This window comes from Ptychodera flava, chromosome 8 (genome assembly GCF_041260155.1).
Source record: "Ptychodera flava strain L36383 chromosome 8, AS_Pfla_20210202, whole genome shotgun sequence".
NCBI classification, from domain to species: domain Eukaryota; kingdom Metazoa; phylum Hemichordata; class Enteropneusta; family Ptychoderidae; genus Ptychodera; species Ptychodera flava.
The window spans coordinates 5,087,765-5,109,302 of NC_091935.1; the positions used below are offsets into that span (position 1 = coordinate 5,087,765).

A 21,538-nucleotide genomic window follows, 5' to 3' on the forward strand; every position below is an offset into this window, starting at 1 on the left:
TATGAAAGGTTTAGCACTTGTGGTTACTGAGTTATGGACAATAATGTATATTTGAGGTCAAAGGTCACCAAGGTCACATGATATTTTGTCAAAATGTCTGAGATATCTGCGTGAACTGATGGACCCACTGATGGACTCACGGACGGATATGACCCAATCTATAAGCCCCTGGACTTTATCCGTGGTGAAAAACTGTGTCACTGCATCCTTTAGGCAATATGAATACGATGAGAAACTAAATTTTTATTTGTCTTGCCTTATACATGGGAGTCTATGGAGAACTGCCTTATACATGGGAGTCTATGGAGGTGTAAACTAAAAGTCCTCTAACACGGCCAAATTCGATCGCATTGTGAAACAAATCGACGTGCATCTGTATGGGGTTGGGTACTATTCTTGTGCAAAGTTTGAAAGAAATTGACCAGGGCATGTCTGAGGATATCTGCGTGAACGGACGGACGGACGGACTGACATGACCAAACCTATAACTCCCCCAGGACTTCGTCCGTGGGCACTAAAAACAACGCAACAGTTATTACAGCTACACCGGCGGTAGGTTCATATCCAGAGCCCCGTACGGTCTGCCCCCGTCGCTTGAAAACAATCTCATAAACCTGGCCATATGGGCAACTGTGTATGGCAGCTGGATGCTTGACTTCCCGGAGAAGGCGAGCTGTCACGTTCAAGCTCAGGATTATTTGTCGATCAAATTTCAGTAAATTTACCTTACCTAGATGAAATTTTGTCTATAGGCTGAAATTTCGCCGAAGTTTGACAAAATTGCATCGATTTTTCAGGTTCATATCCGACATTTTTGAGTTTTGAGTGCAGACAGAAATAAGTTTTGAGGCAACATGGCTGCGACCCCATGTTGATCCCTAGCCCTGCGTACGACGCTATGTGCTACAGCTAACACACAGCATCGTACGCAGGGCTAGCGAGACATCGACGGTTATTTACGAGAAGTGAATAAAAGACTGTCTTTTTTGGAAGCGATCGAGTAGCTGAGGTAGGCTGGGATACGACTTGGCCCAAGAACGCTGAATTTCGGCAGTAATTTGGCTTTTTACGTCAAGTCCAAAATGGATTTGAAGTCACCGACCCTACGTACGGGTCTCTTGCAGGGCTGTGGTGAGCGGGGCGATTAGCTTTAGCGGAACACACAGCATCGTACGCAGGGCTAGTTGACCCAAGTGAAAATGTGTTCAAATCTTCCTGTATTTTTTTCAGAATTTTCGACAAAATCATTGCTTCTTAAATCTTTTGTAAAGCATAAAATACTAAAATAAAAATGCGATGTGCCATGTCTCCAGATTTCTAAAATATCGTTCGTTGACCGTTCGACAGAATACTCATTTCGCAAACTTGTGACGCAGTTGAAATTCAATACTGACCGCCAAATAATCTTAATGAGACGAGATCATTCTAGACATCCTCCAAATTATCCAACCATTCGCGTTAGAGTTCAGCTCGCTTAGAGTATCATAACATTCTTCGGCCTTCGTTTAGATCGACCCTAATCTCTCCCATTTAGGAAATAAATACACAAGCTACCTTGACAAAACTTCGTGCACCATCCAGGACCAAACGCACTACAAATCTGTCTTGACGTCATCATCTCCTTACATGGTAATCGGCATACCGTATTTTTTAGCAAAGGAGACACAGAATACGTCGGAGTATCAGTTTCAAACGTATTACATTGTGTGATGTTGTCAAAAAAGGTAATGTTACTGCAGTGGTATAAATTACAAAACACAAAGTTCAAATCAGTTTACTTTGGGCTGGCTTTACCCAACATTTCATATTGTTTCTTATGCCAGATTTGACCACGTGCTTACTGGCGACCCCTTTACATGCAAATTTTGTGTCAAATGGTGTGTTCTCCTGGAAAAACAAACGTACGATTTCTATATGAAGGAGGCGAAATTTGCCCTCAAAACTCGAAACCACCCCTTTATGGGGTGTACCTAGCTATTTTGAACGAGCTTCTCGAATCTGCAGCTCTATTTCGAAATGATGGTCTGGTTTTCTCAGCTCAAGGATAAGTGTTCTCCATCGCTGTGGGCATTACTATTCTCAACTGGGGGTACAGTTTCCAGTCGTAATGGTTTTCATTGTGTCCGGGATATAAAACCTTTCCTATTCACAATTTTACTTTGATTAACACTAGTCCACATATTGTCAGCGATTAAACATGTTTCAAGTTTAAATGTTAAATTCTGGTCTCGAGCCCTCTTGTTCGACCAAACTGAAATTACCCCTCCCACTTTGGCTCGTCCAGTGGGTGTAGCAAGGGTCGTGCCATCGCCTAGGAAACGGAGGGTGCATTAATTGTTGCATTTCGATGCACATTTTGATTATATTTAGAAGATTTTGTGGCAAAAACTCAGATAGAGAAGCATTAATATTCACATCTCACTTATTCAAGACTGGTTGAGAGCAGCACTTCCATTCAGTTAACATCATTACGCCATTTATTATGCCAAGAAAGATGAAGCCAAGACATTTTGCCCTCCCTGGTCTCAGCCAGAAATGGTTATACCTTACAGAGTTTTTTCCCACGGAATGAAAACAAATGTACTTGGGCTGAGGCCCAAGTACAATAATAATATAATAATAATAATAATAATAATAATAATAATAATAATAAATGGAACGATTACTAAAGGGGTTCGGACCCGTGGTCTCGAAACCTTAATGAGCGCTATTCGACATTGATAACATTGCAATTATATAATTCAATAAGTTTCAATAATATGACATCAGAACATTTAAATTTACAGTATTCATTGAAATGCAACTTTCTCACCAACATCAGTCACAATCACCTTTGAAAAAAAGAAAATAAAAAAAGAAAACTCCATTTTTAAATTACTACTTATCTTTCAAACAGAATATTTTTGCCGTGTTTGAGTTTTAAGTCGACGCCATATTTGACTGAATACCAGAACGTATATGATTCCTGAACGTAGAAAGCTGTTCTTCATGAGGAAAACGATTGGAACTAATTTGGGATGATTTGATAGTGAAGTCAGTTTAATCTGCAAATATAAGCTCATCTACCTTCCCTTTTAAGTTAGACACTTGTTTTTATGAGTATTTGTAAAATTGCAACATTCAGCTATAGGGCACCTAACGATTTTGAGGAATTTGAAAAATATGAAGATCCAATTATCCTAAATTATTTCCAATCGTGTATTCCACAGCATCGCCCTACTATCAATCCATTATTCGAACATTGATTTCCATGAACTATCCAGGAAATTTGCAGCGCAACCATTTCGATTCGACAATCTTTTGTCTAATGCTCGAAACGGCCCTTCTATTTTCATGAAAACCCCTTTTCCCTACATCTTATCTCGTTCGACCCTCTTTTGGTAATGGAACCCCTTAATAATCCTCATAAAGAAGCAATGCGATTTCTGTCGATGTACAAAAAACAACAAAAATTCAGCAACATTGTATAACGCAGTGGTCAGGAACCACCAATTAATTTCTTTGCATTTTCTGTTTTTTCTTTCTTGCAATGTGTAAGTTCAATCGATTTGGAGTCGGTGAAGACGGTAAATCTATAGTTGTTATGAGCCTGATGGACGTAGGTATTACAGCGAACTTCAACCTGTTCATTTTGGTAAAGGCACCGGTAAGTGCTAACTGCTATGTATTTTAAGTGATTGATATGTATGCTTGTTGCGCCCCGTGATTGATATATATATATATATATATATATATATAATATATATATATATATATATATATATATATATATATATATATATATATATATATAAGTATAGGAGGCACTGATGGATAGATAGAAAGATAGATAGATTGATAGATTGATAGATATATAGATAAATAGATATATATGCAACAAGGAGCACTTCGCTAATCACATATAATCGTCCAATGTCAAAGGTACGAGAAAAGTACTAAACTAGCTTTGTTTGGAACAAGGACCAGGTCTTTGACGTATCATGATGGTCAGTCATTGTCGTTTAGAAATATATCGTCTAAAACAGTAATACCGTTAATGTTATCCAAAATGTGTGACTTAACAAACAATTTGTTTTCGAGAACGATTTGCTAAACACTTATTCCACCATCACTTCAGCACATACTAAGTTAACAATCATTATGTCTCTTGATTAACATTGTTATGTGTTTTGGTGTGATTTGACGGAAAAGTGGTTTATGGACGATAGCTGTTGGTACATGGGACACTCTTGATCACTTTTCTTATCTGTAAGTCTCTGCGGTCTTGCTACATTTCGTCAGTTGTGTTTTCGTCGAGCAGTACCTTCGCCCATTTGGCTTGGCGGAAACTCAATAGTCTCAGCTCCAATTTGCATCATAACACAGAATGCCTGGACAAAGGAAATCTGACAAGATTGATGTCCCAGTCGAAGTCGAACAGAGAATCAAGGACAAGTACATGGCAAAGGTAAATATGATGTCAATGAACGAACTAAAGTCTTTCTGCAAATGGCCTCTTGTTGAGGAAATGAACAGTGATATGACCGAACTTTTACCCAACGTTTCAGCTGACAAAATCAGATCTTCCTGCCATTTCATTGGTAATGCTCTCACAACCGCGCTCAAGATCGCATGAATGACTCTAACAGAAAACAAGCAACGTCTCCAAAATTCATCTTGGACCTCGTTACTTCACCCATCCAGTCACTGATGAAAAGTTTTAGCTATTCGGAACACGGCCAATCTGAGAACGACTTTACAACGGCTGAACTTAGTCCAGGCTCTTCCGACACCCAAGTGAAACATCCTAGCAAGAAAACTAGTAAATCAAAGAAGAAACGAAATGCTCAGAAGAAACGTTCCATACAGTCAGAGACAGCCGCTGTGAAATATTGTATCGAAAACTGTCGTCTGAATGGCTCTGGCTCTGGTGATATGATACGGTGTAGCCTATGCTACAAATGGTTTCACCTTCAGTGTATGAATGTCACCAGTGAAGAAGCAAACCGTTATTTTTGGCCCTGCAATGACTGCAGGCTGATATCGCAAAACATCAGTATTCTCAGAGGTGAAGTTACAGAATTACAAAAGACGAACGCTAAACTTCTGTCTATGTACTCCTCGTGTAATCAAGAAAATACCAACCTGATGGAAAAGATGTTTGTACTTTGCGAAGAGAATGCAGAGCTTAAACTGCGTCTTCAAGATAGTGATAATGCTCCACCTATTCAAACCCAGGAAGTTTCAACAGCAACAACATGCTCATCTACACAAACCGATGATGTTGTACGCCAAGAACGTAATGCAGATGAATCAGACCAGTGTCCCGTCCAAAAAGACACATTACTCATGGAGACTTCTGGAATGTTCAGCATATTACTAACAAGATCGACGAACTCAGGTTATTGCTTTCTCACGTGAACAAGCCTTTTGACATTTTGATTTTAGGTGAAACGTTTCTCTCTGAATCTCACCAAGACCTTGACTTTATTGTGTCGGGGTATAATTTGCAAAGAAAAGACAGGATTTCTGGAGCGGGCGGGGTCTTCTTGCATATATCAACTCTGACATTTCCTGTATCCGAAGAACAGATTTAGAACTTAGTACTCTTGAAATTATCATTATTGAAATTTCTGTGAAAAATGCGCGCCCTCTTCTTGTTATCGGTGTTTATCGACCGCCCAGCTCAACACTCTCTGTTGATAAAGATTTGGAATCTGTGATAGAATCAGCGTATTTTGAAAACAAAGAAATCATTGTCTTAGGGGATTTTAACATACATCTTCTTACTCTCATGGGGAAGAAACACAATGTTCATAAAGCAATGGAATCTCTGAATTTCGAGCAACTTGTCACTGTTCCCACTCGTCCATCCTCCGGTACTCTTCTTGACCATATCTATGTAACCTGTCCAATGAATATTGCTCATGTGTGCGTTCCCAAAGTTGGTACTTCCGATCACTATCCCATGTGTGTTGTGAGGCGTTTTCATGCAAGTGACATTACTACAGGTTCTCATATTTCTATAAAATGCAGACAGTTTGTAATTTTTCCACACATACTTTTATTTGTGATTTGTATGCTTCCCATTTGCCACATCTCTCTGCGATACATGATGTGAATGAACTCATTGATAAGTGGATCAATTGTTTCAACCAGGTATGTGATACGCATGCTCCTTTTGTTGAGAAACGTGTGAAAAACTCAGACAGCCGCCATGGTTCACTCCGGATATTCTTGATCTCATTCATGTCCGGGATTATCATCTTGTTAAGGCTACCCGATCCAAGTCTCCCAATGATTGGCTACTTTATAGATCTTTAAGAAACAGAGTTGTACACACTATTTCCTATGCAAAACGACAGCACTATCGTGACATTTTCAGGAACAATTCTAGAAATCCGTCTATTATTTGGCGTTGTATAAATGATATTCTCTCTCATGATAATTCTCGTTCACAAAGTCCCTGTATTTTGTATAAGGGTGAAAAGCTAACCAATCATAAGAATATTGCCAAGGTTTTCAATGCGTATTTTACAGGTATTGTTAATAAGTATCATTCCAGTCTCAATGCTTCACCTGACATGGGTCTTATTGATAACTGGGTTAGTTCAAAAATTGGTGCTACCATGGCAAATTTTAAGATTCCTCCGATTTCTGTTAATTTTGTCACAGAGCAGCTTTCTATACTGAATGAATGTAAATCAGCTGGTAATGACAATGTCTCTCCCAAACTCTTGAAAATGGGTGTTTCGTGTATTGCAGAAACTGTTACAGAAATGTTTAATTTGTCAATTACCAGTGGTACATTTCCCGACTGTTTCACATGTGCTAAAGTAGTTCCGATTCATAAGGGAGGCTCTAAGAGTTATGTAAACAACTATAGGCCTATCTAACGTCTGCCTGTTTTCTCTAAAATACTAGAGAAACATGTTTATATTAGTCTGTACAATTTTATGCATTCAAAAGATCTTTTTGTCAGCTCGCAATCTGGTTTTAGACCATATCACTCTTGTCACAGTGCTTTAGTCAAGTTAACTGACCAGCTTTTACAGAATATGGATCAAGGATTGTATAGTGGTGTATTGTTTTTAGATTTATGTAAAGCTTTTGATCTTGCAAATTGTTGATCATAACATTTTACTGAGAAAACTTTCTGTTTACAGACTTTCTGATTTGTCACTAAAGTGGTTTCAATCATACCTTACAGGATGAAGCCAATTTGTTAGCTATTTAGGTGTACACTCCGATATTTTGTCCATTATGTGTGGTGTACCTCAGGGGTCCATTTTGGGTCCACTTCTGTTTTTGAGCTTCATTAATGATCTTCCCCTTTGCCTCAACATGGGAAGCTTAGATATGTTTGCCGATGACCAAACTTTGTGTGTTTCTGGAATTGACATTGAACAAGTCGAGGGGAGACTGAATGGAGATCTCGTGCCAATCTCAAACTGGATTCGTAACAATAGCATGGCAATTAACACCACTAAAACAAAATATATGATTGTTGCGTCTCGTCCCAAAATGTATCACTTAGCCGACTCTGATATTTCATTTCACATTCAGATCAATGATACTCTCATTGACAGTGTTGCTGTTCACAAACTACTTGGCGTTCTATTAGACAACTTTTATGCTGGGATGACCACATAGATAATTTGTGCAAGACTTTGTCTGCAAGAATTGGTGTATAAGACGACTACGCCCCTATTCTCAAAGGAGTGTTCTTTTGCTAGTTTATAACGCTTTTTTCTTGTCTGCAATTGACTACTGTGTATTGTTTGGGCTAGTACGTCTAAGACCAATCTCCAAAGATTGTACAAACTCCAGAAAAGGCTGGAAGGTAATTCTCGGAGTTGACACGACTTTTCCTTCTCGAACAGTTTTTGTTAGTTTGCACTGGTTGCCAATAGATTTACGTATTGAATACTTTACTGCTGTTATGACTTTCAAAGCTTTAAATGGTCTCGCACCAAGCTATATTAGTGATCTATTCCAACCTCTCTCAGAAATGGATCGTTTAAATACTCGTAGTTCTAGTAATGGTAACCTTTACCCACCAATGTTTAGGACAGGCATGGGTCAAAGATCATTTGTATATCGAGCTACTAAAATCTGGAATTCCATTCCCCCAACTATCCGTGACTGTGACGCCTTGTCGACGTTTAAATCAAAACTACATGGTTATCTTTTCATGAAATATTGTAATGAAGGCTCTGACTTAGACTAGCCTATTTTTCCTTTGTCTTCGACATCTTCTGTTCGTCTATTCCATATGTTTTTGTTTATTCGATGATTTGTTTGTGTATTTTGCCTCTCTTCTCATTACGGCTCTGATGGAAATTACAATTACTTTACGGTAATCAGATTACTCTCTTTAAATAAAGTGTAATAATTAATATGAATATTATATAGAAATAATAACGCGAATAATAATAGGTTCAATTTCCGTGAAAATTTCACCATTTGAACATGGTCCCTGTTTACCTTTAAACGTTTTTTTGAAACCCAGTAGGCCAAGACAAGGGGGAAATATTACAAGTTAAATGTTTCATGTTTAATACTGCCAGGGCTCGAAATTAACTTTTTTTCCATGGTAGACCACTTGGGCTACCATTTTCTGAAGTTGGTAGCCCGGTGGCTGGTAGTCCATGCATATTTTAGATCAGGGGTATCTTTTTTTCGTTAACCCAGACAAGAGGGGCTATTTTACAAGATTCTGCCCATGAAGTGAATTTTCTAGTCTTTGATGTGTATACTTGCACACCTTTATACCCAAGGAAACAGGTATAATGGACGACAGTGGGAGTTTTGTGACCTATGACCACGTTTCACTCTCAGAGTTGTATGCAAATTTTAAAAGTCGCCATGACAACATGAAAACAATATGGCCTTTTCATACTGTAGCAGGGCTAAAATAGACCATGGCCCTTCTGTTGGGAGAAGGCATAATTTCCGTGTCATTGTGATTGACACATTATACAGTGTTGCCGCCAGGACGCGCCCTTGCGACAATGTCCCCAAAACGGAACCTGTTGTCCCGCATTCTTGCGTACTGCGGGTCACCTCGGGCGCACTCGTGAGTCGACTGTGATGGGCGTAGTCTACAATATCTGTTACTGAGGAAGATCTTTGTTTTGCTTACACTTACGTATTTTCAGAGCTAGCTACATGTCTTAATATCTTAATTTGCTTGACTGAAGTCCGTCTGAGCTCTGATTTGCGGCAGATATGGTATACTGCTTCAATTGCCTGAAATTCAAGCATAGCGACGCGGTCCTGGTAGCTTGAATTTGGTTTAGTGAAACTAATGTGTTACGAAATAATGCAAAATTTGACTGACATCTGCTTGTTGTCCCCAAAATGTACAAAATGTCCCCAAAAATAAATGGTAGTGGGACACAGTGTCCCCTGATCTAAAATTCCTGGCCGCAACACTGCATATTATCAAAATGCAACGAGAATGCGTTTTATTGGCCATCGTTTCCTGTGCCTGTCATTCAAGTACGTCAGTTCATCAGATATTGAAACTTTGTTGCAAAGTTCCACGGCACGGCCGATCGTCTCCAGAACAAAGTCATACAATGGCAAATTTCTATGCCCAGCTGGGTTTGACTGCATTTATCTAGCTAGTCCCAAAGTGACGGATGCATCTTTCAACCTTTCAGCTTGGTGAAAAACGCATTTATTGATTCGCCAAAGGCCTGTGGATTCGCTTATTTTTGCACAAGTGCTACATGGACATAGGAAAAAGTTGTTGAATACTCACTGTTTCAGTGAATCCGACATGATGAGAGTTCTCAAATCAAAAACTGTTGCCGTGCTTGAATACAAATGTCTTCTCATTAAATTACGTCATTGTTATACAAGAGTTAGCATTCCAAAGTCTGTCACCCTAATTTTTCAAAGTTTGGAGAAGGGCGGCATTTCCATCTGAACGATTGAACGACGTACGTGAAACGCAAAATTCCATCGCATACAGTCCGGCAATATGTACAGTATAAATACTGTATACGCTCCAGGTACGTATAAGCTTATACTCCACAAAATGGCCGCAGGCGGCGTGAACTTTCTGAAAGGATTTCCTAAACGTCCTACTTGTTACCTTAGAGACTCACATGTGATGTCCTGAAAGGTATTCTCTGCAGTAATTCCAGTTTCTGTCAACATGCAAAGCTCAACGGCATGATTATAGCACGAGACGTAGTGTACAGACGACACATTCACGCGCAAATAGACTCAATTGCGCATGCGCATATTCGCAGACTACACTGGCAAACGAGTGCGCATGCGTGAAGTTATATTTGCAGCACAGATTTCGCGGAAAAACTCATGCTTTTGCTCTATTTCCATCCCAAAACTTCCTCGATTGCTTACAGTAAATGCACATGAACAAAATAAAACCCAACAACGTCAGCACAGGGAGAGGGTTTATGGTTTTCGCCACACCTACAAATGCCACGCTGAAGATACGTTTAACATTCAACTGGCATAGACTCTCCACAGTCGCTGTGCCTTGTTTGTGGGCGCCCAAGACTGCTACGATGGGCCTGCATTCGAAGGCTACGCTGTGCAGCTAGCTCAGCAGCTGTGAGCACGCGCTGCCAGACAGCGACTGTCGGTTTTTGCAAGTATATGAATATTCATGAGGGTAGTGATGTCAAAAGAAACACCTATCTAACTGGGCGGAGAGAATATACGTACGAAAAATTAGAAGTCATCCCTATTGACAAAATTAAAATAAACAACACCTTTTTTTCAGATTCCCACAGCTTCAATGAATTGTTATTAGATTTCTATATAATACTTATAGCCCCTAAACTTGTAATTATAATAATAATAACAAGGCAGTATTGCTGAAGGCAATGAGTACTTGGACCGTGATAGAGTAATTTTGAGGACAATATATACTACTATTCAAATATGGTCTTGAATTTCCTCCTGTCAATTAGGCATTTGATTAACTGGTTATTAAACGAAGCAATGGCATGACAACGGCAAAATATGTCTAGCAACTTTTGTGGAGTTTGAGGCAGGGGTTCTTTATTTATAGTGGAATTGCTTAAACTCCTTAAATATTAAAATTACAGCAAATTTCTTTTGTTCTCGATGTCTAATATTTAGATGGGCATATTTAGATTTCTACCCTATAGTTATCCCTATATACCAAAAATCGGACATCCAGCTCTATTGGCTTGCTCAGAATTAGATATGCGCATAATTAACGAGGTACAATATGTGGTGTCACAAGGTGTCCCATCATACCAAATATGAAGGGTGTAGCACTTGTGGTTACTGAGTTGTGGACGAAATATATATTTTTGAGGTCAAAGGTCATTGAGGTCACGTCACATTTTGTCATAATAATTGTATTGCTAAGTTATTCCTATATACCAAAAATCAGACCTCTAGCTCTATTGGCTCGCTCAAAATAAGATATGCGCATAATTAATGAGGTACAATATATGGTGTCATAAGGTGTCCTATCATACCAAATATGAAGGATGGACTCACTGATGGACTCACGGACGGATATGGCCCAATCTATAAGCCCCCTGGACTTTATCCGTGGGGACAAAAAACTGTGTCACTGCATTCTTTAGGCAATATGAATACGATGAGAAACTAAATTTTTATTTTTCTTGGCCTTATACATGGGAGTCTATGGAGAACTGCCTTATACATGGGAGTCTATGGAGGTGTAAACTAAAAAGTCCTCTAACACGGCCAAATTTGATCGCATTGTGAAACAAATCGACGTGCATCTGTATGGGGTTGGGTACTATTCTTGTGCAAAGTTTGATAGAAATTGACCAGGGCATGTCTGAGATATCTGCGTGAACGGACGGACGGACGGACGGACATGACCAAACCTATAACTCCCCCAGGACTTCGTCCGTGGGCACTAAAAACAACGCAACAGTTATTACAGCTACACCGGCGGTAGGTTCATATCCAGAGCCCCGTACGGTCTGCCGCCGTCGCTTGAAACAATCTCATAACCTGGCCATATGGGCAACTGTGTATGGGCAGCTGGATGCTTGACTTCCCGAGAGAAGGCGAGCTGTCACGTTCAAGCTCAGGATTATTTGTCGATCAAATTTCAGTAAATTTACCTTACCTGGATGAAATTTTGTCTATAGGCTGAAATTTCGCCGAAGTTTGACAAAATTGCATCGATTTTTCAGGTTCATATCCGACATTTTTGAGTTTTGAGTGCAGACAGAAATAAGTTTTGAGGCAACATGGCTGCGACCCCATGTTGACCCCTAGCCCCGCGCGCGTACGATGCTATGTGCTACAGCTAACACACAGCATCGTACGCAGGGCTAGCGAGAGAGTTGCCGACATCGACGGTTATTTACGAGAAGTGAATAAAAGACTGTCATTTTCGGAAGCGATCGAGTAGCTGAGGTAGGCTGGGATACGACTTGGGCCCAAGAACGCTGAATTTCGGCAGTAATTTGGCTTTTTACGTCAAGTCCCAAAATGGATTTGAAGTCACCGACCCTACGTACGGGTCTTTGCAGGGCTGTGGTGAGCGGGGCGATTAGCTGTAGCGGAACACACAGCATCGTACGCAGGGCTAGTTGACCCCAAGTGAAAATGTGTTCGCGATCAAATCTTCCTATATTTTTTTCAGAATTTTCGACAAAATCATTGCTTCTTAAATCTTTTGTAAAATATAAAATACTAAAATAAAAATGCGATGTGCCATGTCTCCAGATTTCTAAAATATCGTTCGTTGACCGTTCGACGGAATACTCATTTCACAAACTTGTGACGCAGTTGAAATTCAATACTCTAGACATCCTCCAAATTATCCAACCATTTGCGTTAGAGTTCAGCTCGCTTAGAGTATCATAACATTCTTCGGCCTTCGTGTAGATCGACCCTAATCTCTCCCATTTAGGAAATAAATACACAAGCTACCTTGACAAAACTTCGTGCACCATCCAGGACCAAACGCACTACAAATCTGTCTTGACGTCATCATCTCCTTACATGGTAATCGGCATACCGTATTTTTTAGCAAAGGAGACACAGAATACGTCGGAGTATTCAGTTTCAAAACGTATTACATTGTGTGATGTTGTCAAAAAAGGTAATGTTACTGCAGTGGTATAAATTACAAAACACAAAAGTTCAAATCAGTTTATTTTGGACTGGCTTTACTCAACATTTCATATTGTTTCTTATGCCAGATTTACCGTGGCCGAAAACGACACAGACCCTCTTCAGTTTGTAATTGCGTCGTTCTGTTAGAGCTGCGTCGTTCTGTTTTGATCTGCGCTCTTCAGTTTGTAATTGCGTCGTTCTGTTTGAGCTGCGTCGTTCTGTTTTGACCTGCGCTCTTCAGTTTGTAATTGCGTCGTTCTGTTTGAACTGCGTCGTTCTGTTTTGACCTGCGCTCTTCAGTTTGTAATTGCGTCGTTCTGTTTGAGCTGCGTCGTTCTGTTTTGACCTGCGCTCTTCAGTTTGTAATTGCGTCGTTCTGTTTGAGCTGCGTCGTTCTGTTTTGACCTGCGCTCTTCAGTTTCTAATTGCGTCGCTCTGTTTGAACTGCATCGTTCTGTTTGATCGTCGCTCTTCGGTTTGTTTTGTTGTAATAAAGGGAAAGCAACTCCTCACATCGTTCATATGTGAATTCTTTGCGTTTTGTGTATGATTCTATGTGTGTATATATCATGTTTAGCTGTTTTATGTAAAGGGTTGATTAGGCATGGCGAGACGTACCCGTAATTTACGTGTCTTGCTGTTAACCCACATTGGAGCGGAGAGACTAGCGTTACACTGCGATCCTTTGAAGTTACGTTTCGAAAACAGAGTTTTCTTCATCAGTCACTTAAAATTCATTTTTGATTGGTGAGACATGTTGAATGATTGATTGATTTTATGTGTTAATATGTTGTTCCACTAAAGTTTGTTGTTCAATTACGGAAGCTATGTCTACGGTTTGGTCTTGTTGTGTTTGTGTATGCTCATGTGAATCGGAGTGCCATCTATTGTAGCTTTTGTGAAGTCTGGCATTTATAAGTGTATTCGCATACTTCTGTTCCTTCTGTATGCGATTACTGGTTGCTCGAAGGTTTGCAGCATGAAAAAATATTTGGGACAAGATTTCACTGACGTTCTTGATCCAAGGCTTAAATAGTATAAAATCATGGATTTTTGTATAAAATACAGCAAAACGTGGCTAAGTGTCAAAGACACAAGGAAAAAAAGCTGGAGCATCAAAAAAGGACCTCGAAATTAAGAAAGTGAAATAGAAAAACATGAAAAGACATTGATGAAGTTCAGAGAGCTTTAGATGATATTTACAAAGTCAAAACACAAGGTATTATTCAACGTGCTAGAGTAAGATGACATTCGTAAACTTCAAGCATCTACAGATTTAAATGAAATTTTATAATTCGCAGAAAGAATTTTATCGAATTTATACCAGACTACACATTGTTTCCTGAAGAAAAACCAGAAGAGTTCACTGGCGATTTGCATATTCCACTGTCAGAATTACAGAACAAATATTTGTGAGGGTTATTTGAGTCTCGAAGAGTGCTACCAAGCTTCGAAAAACATGTCCTGTAATAAAAGCCCGGGGAATGGCGTTTCTGGCCTTGTATGGTAATTTAACTGTACTGAGTGTCAACTATATGTACACGTCCATATGGAGAGTTGTCAGTGTCAGTTTCCCAAAGACAAGCAACCATTACTTTGATTGATAAAAAAAGAAAAAAGATCGTCTGTAACTGAAAAATTGGGGACCTATTTATCTTTTAAACTGTTATTATAAAAATTGTTGCCAAGGCCCTTTTAATTCGAATTTCAAAGTTTTATCGGAAATGATTCACCCAAATCAAGCTGGTTAATATGTGAAAGGTCGCTACATCGGTGACGCTGTTTGCAAGATTTTAGACTCAATACACTTTACAAAAGAAAACGATATTCCTGGTATTCTATTTTGTATTGATGTTGCCAAGGCATTTGACTCTATCGAGTGGCCTTTCCTTTACTTTGCTTTAAAGAAATTTAATTTTGGTGAATCTTTTATTCTATGGGTCAAAGTTTTATACTGCGATATTTCTAGTCATTAATAATGGTGTCACCTCTGGTTAATTTCAAGTTAGCAGCGGTTCAAGACAAGGTGATACTCTTTCACCTTACTTGTTTTTGTTTAGAAATTTTGTCCATCGCCATTCGTCACAACAAAACAATTAAGGGCATTCAAATCGAACAAAATGAGTTAAAATCGCACAATATGCAGATGACACCACTCGAATGTTATCAGATGTGAAATCTGCCGAAGAGTGTCTCAGAATAGTTGACTCATTCGGCAACATCCTCGGCCAGAAGATCAATAAGGAAAAGAGTAACGCACTATGGTTAGGTAGTAAGAGAGATTGTATATACACACATTAATCGACTCAATTTAAGTTGCATCATTTAACAAAGGTAGGAACGATGTGTGAAGTTGCCCTCACTTTCCTTCTTATAAAATTGCTCAAAAAATGCTCAGGATGTAAACTGTCTGCTCTACCACGTGTAGCAAGTGATGATGACGACCACGAGGTAGCCTCGTCCAAGGGTAACAGTGGAGGCATAACCTCTCTCCCTGCTATTTAAATTAGAGTAAAAACATGTTGTTACTGTGCACATTATCTTAGGGAAACAGTTCTTGTCTAAATGTGTAGACAAAAAGAAAATTTTTCCGTTCTATTTATTTATATAACGGAGGTCAAACAAAAGCACAAAGTTGAGAGAAATATTTCCTACAAAAATAGCACAACTGAAAAGTATAGGACCCGCTGGCATATTCTGGTAATGTACTTATATATATATATATAGATATATTATATATATATATATATATATATATATATATATATATATATATATATATATATATATATATATATCAATCAATCTAGTAAACACAATACGAACACGACCTTGAACACAATAGAAGAAAATAGACATCCTAGCTTCCACAATGAAAGAACAAACTTACAGTGGGACAACACATAGGAATACGTATAATTTGCCAATATACCACGAAATGTATCCACTGAACCTGACTTGAGGCGATTGATAAAGAAAGTCTGGAAAACTTTCGAAACACATCGTTAGTGTCGTACGCAGTGTCTCAACTCTGGAGTACAGACTGCACTGAGATTCATATTCAGCTGTCTCGCAGTACCTATTCTGTTCTGTACACAAGACAGTGAAACAAAAAATACACACCACCATACATTAAACGCAAACAACCAATATGTGAACGATGTGTGGAGTTGCTCTCCCTCTACTAAACTCCTCTCCCTCTACTACCTATGATTCCACGGGCACCCCTGCAAAGTTGCAATGGTATTCTCCAAGTGACCGTTCAATGTTTGTTACAAAATGTTTACTCCAGTACTTCCAAGTTATGCTGAAAACAAACTGAAGAGCACAGATCAAACAGAAAGATGCAGTTCAAACAGAACGACGCAGGTCTAACAGAACGACGCAATTACAAACTGAAGAGCGCAGGTCAAAACAGAACGACGCAGCTCAAACAGAACGACGCAATTACAAACTGAAGAGCGCAGGTCAAAACAGAACGACGCAGCTCAAACAGAACGACGCAATTACAAACTGAAGAGCGCAGGTCAAATAGAACGACGCAGCTCAAACAGAACGACGCAATTACAAACTGAAGAGCGCAGGTCAAAACAGAACGACGCAGCTCAAACAGAACGACGCAATGGTTCTACTCCGGAATAAAAAGGACGCGATGCGTTCTACAGACTCAGTACGCCCAAATAATCACGTGATGCCGGTACAAACAAACCCACATGTGTACTAACGCGTATGGAAATACACGTACGTCTATGCGCGTTTGCGCACATGGCTTTGTTTGTACCGTGGTCGATTCGAATTCCGGGTTTGGCCTATTACAAACTGAAGAGCGCAGGTCAAAACAGAACGACGCAGCTCAAACAGAACGACGCAATTACAAACTGAAGAGCACAGGTCAAAACAGAATGACGCAGCTCAAACAGAACGACGCAATTACAAACTGAAGAGCGCAGGTCAAAACAGAACAACGCAGCTCAAACAGAACGACGCAATTACAAACTGAAGAGCGCAGGTCAAAACAGAACGACGCAGCTCTAACAGAACGACGCAATTACAAACTGAAGAGGGTCTGTGTCGTTTTCGGCCACGGTACAGATTTGACCACGTGCTTACTGCGACCCCTTTACATGCAAATTTTGTGTCAAATGGTGTGTTCTCCTGGAAAAACAAACGTACGATTTCTATATGAAGGAGGCGAAATTTGCCCTCAAAACTCGAAACCACCCCTTTATGGGGTGTACCTAGCTATTTTGAACGAGCTTCTCGAATCTGCAGCTCTATTTCGAAATGATGGTCTGGTTTTCTCAGCTCAAGGATAAGTGTTCTCCGTCGCTGTGGCATTACTATTCTCAACTGGGGGTACAGTTTCCAGTCGTAATGGTTTTCATTGTGTCCGGGATATAAAACCTTTCCTTTTTACAATTTTACTTTGGTTAACACTAGTCCACATCTTGTCAGCGATTAAACATGTTTCAAGTTCAAATGTTAATTCTGGTCTCGAGCCCTCTTGTTCGACCAAACTGAAATTACCCCTCCCACTTTGGCTCGTCCATTGGGTGTAGCAAGGGTCGTGCCATCGACTAGAAACGGAGGGTGCATTAATTGTTGCATTTCGATGCACATTTTGATATATTCAGAAGATTTTGTGGCAAAAACTCAGATAGACAAGCATTAATATTCACATCTCACTTATTCAAGACTGGCTGAGAGCAGCACTTCCATTCAGTTAACATCATTACGCCATTTATTATGCCAAGAAAGATGAAGCCAAGACATTTTGCCCTCCCTGGTCTCAGCCAGAAATGGTCATATCTTACAGTTTTTTCCCACGGAATGAAAACAAATGTACTTGGGCTGAGGCCCACGTATAATAATAATAATAATAATAATAATAATAATAATAATAATAATAATAACAAGTAAACTTAACTGGAGTATGCACATTAACCATGTTGTTTCAAAGGTTTTTAAAATGCTTGGATTTATCAAGCGTTCTTGTAATATTTTAACAGCATCAAAGTTTTAAAAACATTGTATGTCTCCTACGTCAGAAGCCACGTTGAATACTGCTCACCCATCTGGTCCCCTCATCAATTATATTTAATAAGGAAATTAGAAAGAGTCCAAATAAAATTTATCAAGTATCTTTGTTTCCGTTCATCGATGGCTTACTCAAGGGCTCTGTATAGTAACCTATGTTATGAATTTCGCCTTCCCACATTGGAGAACAGGCTAAAATTTTTAGAACACTCTTTTTCTTTATAAAATCCTTCACTCAGTTATAGTGTTCCAGATGTCCTTGCACAGATTCATTTTAACGTTCCTGCTTTTACATTGCGTCGTGCTGTTCTTTTTAGACCAGTGTCAGCACGTACGAATATCTTGAAACGCTCATTTTTATCACGATCTCAGACATATTTTAATTCTATCTGTAACAAGCAAAATTTAGATATTTTTAATAACTTCAGTAATTTTCGTCATGGATTATGTAAGATCCTTTTTTCTGAATGATTACTTTTATCTGGATGTTTTTCTGTGTGTCTTTCGCTGTGTTGCTGTTTTTTGGTTATTTCTTATGTGAATTCTCCTGTCTGTTTGTTTACGTTGTAACTGTTATATATTTTTCGTTTTTGTATTATATTTTTATTTTCAAACGAACCTGTTATTGGGGCAACCTGTTGGTTCGAGATTAATAAAATAAAAAAAATAAAATAAAAATATAATAATAATAATAATAATATATAATAGACATACCCCACCCTGAGAGAAAATGAGCAAGTAACATGATTGGACTTAATAATAATGGATCATGGTGGATGGTTGGATGGTGAAGAAATGTCGATTTAATGTACAAATGTTATCTCATCTGCTTTTCTTTTTTATATTACACACTTGTTTTTATGAGTAATTTGCAAAATTGCAATATTCAGCTATATGTCACCCAACACTTTCAGAAATTTGCAAATATAAAAATCCAATTATCCCAAATTAGTTTCAATCGTGTTAAGTACAAAGTCCCAAAACACGATCACAAATAACAACTGTAAAGTAGAGGGAAATGATCGTTTGATTATCATCAAAGTTACGAGATTGCGATTGACAAATTATTATTTGACGTACAGAATATGCAGACCATGAAAATAAGATTGCATCTTAATGTAAACGATGTAGAAGGCTGGCCGCCATATTACAACGAAACGTGCGCGACACCGGTATACGAGGTCAGCTTCTCTTTCGTCATTACTGTATCACGGACAAATAGAGAGACAGACTGGTAACGGGTATTGTTCAAGGTGTGAAGAGCTTACGTAAGCCCTCCATGTTCGCCTCGTCTCAGGTAGCTCTTGTCTCTCTTTTCCGAAGAGTGCCGACCATGCACCCTTCGACAGTTTCCCGATTTTCGCCAATTTTAAGCCAAAGTAAGTTCGGCAAAGTTTGTGTTGCTGTTGTCGTATGGAGTTGAGCGGAATTGGCGTGCTGGCGAAAACGGGAATGTTTTGAGCTTCGGGAAAGTGAGTTTTACCATTTTAAAAATTCCTCTCACATTTTTATGAATATATAGTGAGTGTGTTTGAACCAAATTTGAAAGTCTTTTATCGATACTGTCAGATTTTATTCAATGGTTCACGGTCAGTCATATCGTCTTTTAAAAATTTGTCATGGAAGAACACTTGGAAACTGCTGGCGTGTTATGTTTTGATTGGCGTGAAGCAGTGTTTCTGCCCTGAGAGCTCACAAAGTATAAGTATGGTTGCTACGTGACTGGCAGCATGACGCCATCTCGTCGTACTTTTCGCATAACTTCGAACAATTATCAACAACGAACAAAGTCTCCAAAAATCTAACACATGTGAAGCTCATTTTAATATGAAAAGGCCATAGTATACCGAGACGACCATGAAACAAAAGGCATGCCGCGTTGCTAGTCTGTCTTTCTATTTGTCTGTGACTGTATATTCCTCATATTTAAGTGGTCACACGATTTCATCAATATCTATGTGTGAAACATGATGTGGTATATGATTCATTATTGTGACCGACGAAGACAATTGTATTTTCTTTGTTGATCGTGTTCGCCTGAATCAATCGGTTTGTTGCAGTTGTGCTACCTTTCACTCCATTCATTACATGTTTTGTGTATGCGTGTGTGTGACTTTTCAGGAGCCCACGTCAAGAAACCTTTTGTTTGATATCACCGTCGATGGAAAATCCAAGCATGAGGAATTAGTGTCGCCGAATATTTATAATCAGCTTCTTTATAACGTAAACAACTCAAAGTGTGAGTTAACAAGAATACAACTGCAAATATTCGTAGTTTGAATCCATGATGAAACATAGCGAAAAAACGTGGCTGCGAAACGTACCTGAAATAGCTCGCTAAAAATCAAACGTTTTTTCTGTCATTCTCGAGCGTTCAAATCGGGCTGGAGTAAATTAATGAATGTAAAATTGCGCTGTGTTAATTGGGTAAAGATTGTAATTTCTTTACAAAGTTATCGAAAACGATGCCCTCTGAGTTGTAACAGGGCAGCACAGGCTTTCAAAGATGTGCTCCCTGCAGAATTGGCATTAACAGTAAAATTTGTTCACCTTCGTAGAGTAGTACTTGGTATTTCGTAAGAGTTTTAACTCGTGAACGATAATTATGTGATGCCTTCGTAAAATATTACTCAGGACGCTCGCACTTTCTACTCATAGTGATTTTCTGCTGATACTGTTTATATAAGTTAAACTTCCTTCTATCATCTTTCATATTAGGCATTATTGATACTTCATACATCATCGATGGCCGGAAAATGATATTGTCAGTCTCTCGTACGAAGCGGATTAATTGGTACGACGCAACCTTCAAATTGGCATCCGTTGATTCATTACAATACGTGGAGTTCTTCAAATGTGGCGGGATTGGTGGGAACGCGACACATGTTTATTTTCAAAGGTTTACGGTAAGCATTGGTGTACATGTAAGTTGGTATGCCTGTTGGTAACCGGACCGCAAGCTTTTAAATACGGGGGTTGGGCAATGTTTAGCAGTGAAGAATGGGGGGGGGGTGGGGTTGTGGCTGCGTATATAGCTGCTATACATATGTAAAGTTGATTACTGTGACCAAAGCATCATAATTGCCACATTCCTGCTACATCTGCATTTGGTGAGAAATCATGCTCGTTTATTTGACAGCACATTCCACAGTGTTTTCCACAGCAGAGTTGCATTGCAGATTGTACAAAATACCTTTCAGAGAGAGAGAGAGAGAGAGAGAGAGAGAGAGAGAGAGAGAGAGAGAGAGAGAGAGAGAGAGTATTGTACGTTTTGTATCCAACCCACATTGCCAAACGGCCAAATTACATTTCTCATATTGCTAAAGCAACGACTTGGTCATGTTTTAATGGTGATGGTAGTTTTTTTCTTTCCGGTCATCATGTCATCGATAAAATCAAAATA

The 21,538-nt window shown here is 39.1% G+C and overlaps 1 protein-coding gene and 1 long non-coding RNA gene across 2 annotated transcripts in view; both read left to right on the forward strand.

The window, feature by feature from the left end:
- LOC139138270 (insulin-like growth factor 1 receptor) overlaps window positions 1-21,538 on the forward strand; it is a 129,510-nt gene that overhangs the window by 41,025 nt on the left and 66,947 nt on the right. The gene's annotated exons all lie outside the window — the stretch shown is intronic.
- On the forward strand, window positions 2,816-21,039 carry LOC139137874 (uncharacterized). Its single transcript, XR_011553470.1, has 4 exons — window positions 2,816-3,646; window positions 19,218-19,316; window positions 20,257-20,374; window positions 20,854-21,039. It is a non-coding gene; the product is annotated as an uncharacterized lncRNA (long non-coding RNA).